The sequence below is a fragment of the Panicum hallii genome, chromosome 1 (genome assembly GCF_002211085.1).
Source record: "Panicum hallii strain FIL2 chromosome 1, PHallii_v3.1, whole genome shotgun sequence".
NCBI lineage: Eukaryota > Viridiplantae > Streptophyta > Magnoliopsida > Poales > Poaceae > Panicum > Panicum hallii.
The window spans coordinates 27,848,044-27,853,052 of NC_038042.1; positions in this window are offsets into that span (position 1 = coordinate 27,848,044).

Here is a 5,009-nt window from a genome sequence, read left to right on the forward strand (position 1 = left end):
TGGCCTTATCCTAGTGGTCATATTACATCCCTCCTATTTACACATGCTACACCTAGGAACATAACATCAGCTACGCCATCTTGCCTAAAAGTCATCTAAATTGCCCACAGACGACGCACTCCCAGAGGAACAGTCATCATCCTGAAGATTGGGCTCTGGATCTCCATGTTTCGAATCTATCTCGGATACGCCTTCAATTTCCTCGGATTCTTCTTCTGAATCTTCCTCTTCTTCTTCGAGCTCATTTGGCACCAGAGGAGGCATTTGCTGTTCTTGGAGCATCTCAATATGTCCAAGAGCCTCACCTAATTCTTGGTTCAAGTCATGGACTTATTCCTGTAAAAAGTCAATCACAGTGTTGCGCTGGAGAATTTGGGCATCACTTTCCAAGATTTGCACCTCCAAATGCCCAATAGTAGCATCTCTTCCAGCAATTCCTTGACCAAGCGAATGAATCTGGTCATCTTTCAAGGTAAGGTCCCTTCGAAAGGCTTGAGCCAGATTTACCACTTCATCCATGCACCATTGCTTGAGTGAATAGAGGCAATACTGAGCGTTCAGATACCTGATCATAACATTGAGGGTATCCTTAGATACATTTCCAAGTAGATGGCCAAGATTTGTCACTCTAAAATTCCATTCTGTATCATGGGTAAAGACTGCAGGGAACAATCCAATCGAGTAGGCCGCCACTTCATTCGAATGTTGTTCACAGAAAGTGGTAATGGCCTGAAGAGCTGCTGTCTCGAAGGTGTCAACAAGGCGCTATCCAAGGGCCTTGATCTCGATAGACTGCCATCCAAGAATAGGGTGCAGAGGAATAGTAATAGTGACCCTGCATCGAGGAACACAGACTTCGGTAAACTCACGACCTTTATATTGGGGTGGGTATCGGTAGTGAAATATACGAAGTGTATCCCACAAAATTCTCGGAAACCCCTCCCAATGTAGGCAAGCGGTGTGAGCATATCCCTCAGCAACCCAATAGATCCTCTGAACATCTGCCATCTGAATCAAAAGGATTCAACTGTTAGATAGGATATAAATTCTTTAGGGTTTTAAGAAGGCTGTGGAAAAATGTGAGTTAAGCTCAGGAAAATGTTGGAATGCACTAAGATATACATCCAACTAAGAACTCACAAGGAAAATGGAACAAGATATTTGATTCTGGTCATAGCAAGGAATGGAGATCACATAGTTACGATAGATCTGGCGGATGAAACAAAGATGCCGAGATACTAAACCCTATGGCTGTCTATGTGACCATTTCTAGGCTGCACTTGTGGATAACCATACTCTAGGTATTCCCATAACAACATAAGCACAAGTTCTAATTTACAAACAATTCAAAGATGCATGCACGCACTAACGTACTCACAAACCAAACAACTGCCAAATAATTTTGGACTTACATAATTAGTTACGGTGGCATAATTATAAATATGTCTCTCCCTGTAGTATCTAGTCGATAAGTCCTATCCGTTCAAACCTATCAAATCGTGGTTAGCATACCTACATAAAACAAAATATGTATATATATACTGAACCTTTCATGCCAGCATGTCATGAAAGCGTTCCTAAATATTACTGTTCACAATAGAAACAGCATCTGTACAATTACCGCTGTACAGACAACGTTAACATACGTTATCAAAACAACGTATTCACGGGGGTACCGCAAAATGTGGGGGTATGAATGGCGATCACCATACCCTGCGCCTAACCATATACTCCCATCATAGTCAACCTAAGTTGATATATTGGCAGCATCTCAAGTAGGCCACTGCTTGAGAAACATCGTTCGGTTCGCATCACCGACAGGAAGGCTAACTCACCAGTTAGCTGAGGATCCTTACCTTCTTACCTCATCATCGAAAACGTCGTTACAGAATGTAAGGTTTGGTTGTGCATGAATTTAAGTTTTAACAGAAAGGTAATGCTGGAAGTCAGAGTTTATATACATATATATTATAGCCACCTTTACCTCACTTATTAAACATTACCCTAGGGCTTTCACGTACTAAGCATAGTCCTTAACGAAACCAACGTAGTTTTGCAAAATACTTTGTTGATCAAATTTTATACTAAAAACATTCTTAGGGTCAATCATATCTCCGGGGTACTCTTGTTAGCTCTGATACCAGTTGTGGCAGAACCAACCTAAATTACACCGGCTCAAGTGCGCTGATCCTTTCTTGGAAGGTAGTAAGGACTCAACCGCACTTCAAACGGTTAACCCCGTGGTCTGTCGGGTAAAGTCCCGATAAAACCACCTAACTCAGGATCCAAATAAGGTACCTCGCACGAAGGCGAGTCCAGAGATACAATCACCGATAATTTTACATCACAGGCATAATATTACATTAGTATTCAAGCATAGTAGCAAGACCTAACTAGTACAAATTTATACAAAACTGTTCAAAGTTAGAGTATCTGCAGCGGAAAATAAAACACGACACTACCAGACGTCGCGGAACGGATATTGAGCTAAGCCCAAGCTCAACATCACTCGGAGGGACCTGTGTTGGCCGGGGACGGATCCCACTCCACGGACCAACCATCAGAAAGAGCATAGGGCCAGGGCACAGCCAGAGCAGAGTCCTCAGGGGGATTGCCTGAAATATAGTTAAATTTGCAAGTCTGAGCATTCTAATACTCAGCAAGGCATACCCGTTTCATGGTATACTTAGCCATGTAGCTAGACTATGCAGGCTTTGTGAAAAGTTCTGGGTTTATCTTTTGCTGAAAAAACCAAAAAGTAGGTCCTTAATTTCAAATTTTAGCTTTCAGATTCTAGTTGATTATTAATTCTAGGTAAGCAACTATAACTACTCAAGCATGGTAGAACTTTTTTAAAAAACATCATCTTTGATCATCATAAGGTTGCTCTTATTACTCTATGTGGCAAAGGGATTAAGCAGTCTCAATCTCCGCGAGAAACGGACGATTCTTGAATCGAATTTCAGCCTTGCAAGGGTAAACCTAACTCACACGCTTGGAACATCCAACTATTGTTCCGAAGCAACCGTTTGCCTTTCATTCCAACTCGTGGATCAGTGCCACCACAAGCGACTGTAGGACCATACGCACATCCAATATGCAGGACGTACGCCTGTAGCGCGACTACATGACCGTACTCCTATCCGCTGTGTCAAACGTACTCCTACAGTGTGTGTGACTGTAGGACGTACTCTCAGACGCTGCGGAACATACTCCCGCATGTTGGTGCATGTGCGAAAAACCAAATTACGAGTGGTGGGGGGTATGTCCACTCCTCAGGCCGATCGGTTACTAGGCTTACTGCTTACCATATTTCGTGACATATGGCTAGTAATTTCAAACACTTAACCACCGCTACCACACACTGCGACCTTATCAAATTTTCATCAATACGGACGGGGTTTTTGCCAAGATCATGAATCATAATCACAACCCCATCCGTCATCCTTACAGTGGTTGCAGGAATGTAAACATTGCAACTCCTATAAAGCTCGCGAGTGACAGGGAATCACTCGACTTCTACGGGTCCTATTAGCTTAGCAGCTAGTCGGACTCAGATTCTAGTATTCAATACATAGGTTCCTAGTAATATGCAACTAAGGTTTCAATACAATTCCTGAAAACTTAAATGCACAAGTAGATATACATGAATATATAAATTGTAGTGTAGTAAAAATAGTGGTTTATGTCCGGGCTTGCCTTCGCTGGTGGGGCTGGGGTCAGAGATGTCAACACTAAAAGTTTCCGAACCGGGGTTCGGGGCTTCTGTTAGATCTCTGTTGACGTTCCCGGGGTCTTCAGAAATTCCTTCTTCTGGTTCCGGGATCAGCAAGTAATCTCCGTCAGCGAGAGTTGTCGAGTCTATATGATATGCAAACATCACAGTTGAGGAAATGCATACACTTCCATTTCATTTCATGATAAAGTTGCAATCTAATAAAAGCCAATATATCATTTATCGAGTATAAGCATAATTACCTAATTGCATTAAATGGCATGTTGAGTTACTCTAAGAAACTAAGCTAATTACATTAAGTAGCATTGGAAAAGATCCTAATTTGTCTAACCAATTCTCTTAAACATTATTAGTTTACTTTATCAATTAGACTAATGGTCTTTTTAAGAAAAAGGGTTATTATTATTAAAAACCTCTATTTTTGATCCAATATTCAAACCCTAAGTGAGGAGTGCTTATTAATATTACAAAAATTAGTATCAATAGGTCTATTTGAAATAAGCTTATCATAACATTTTTAGAACATTTCATGCAGCATAGCAATCAGAATAATTAATTCAATCAAACAACATTTAGATCACAAACTATTTTTCTAGTTTGATCTACAGCAAACCTAAAAACTTTTACAAGAAAAAAAAGTTGATCTGAATCTAAGCTACTGTGATTTTACAAAGATTTTTATCCTTATAGCAATTATGCTATAAAATAAACTAAAATAGCATTGTGATATTAAGATCTATTATATCAGAAGTTCTACACAAGATCTTGTGCTAAAATTTTGTGAACATATTACACTACTCAAAAGTAACACTCTAATTTAATTTCATAAATTTTCATAAACCAGAACTATTATTCATGAATTATCTTTGATTCTAAGCTTAAATTTATATCTTAGTCTAACCTATGCTACTACTCCTCAAACTTTTACCATGGGTTACACATGTTGAAACAAAGCTAAGGTGAAATGTTCAGCTATGAACACTAACAGATTCATGCTTGAATAAATCTTAAAGCTTTCATCAACATAAAGCAAGAACATTTAAACATCCTAGTTAGGCAATAGTTCTAGGTCTACAAATTTTACACAAAGCTATTTATCTGATATACATTCTATGTTTCCAATTTCAACTACAGAACATCTATGAATCCAAAGATCTAATTAAAGCACTCACTTTCTACTATTTAATCTACAGCATAAAATAAATAGATTCAGCTTATGATCATAACACAAAAGTTGCAGGGTTTAGTACAAAGATTCAAACAAAACTAGTTT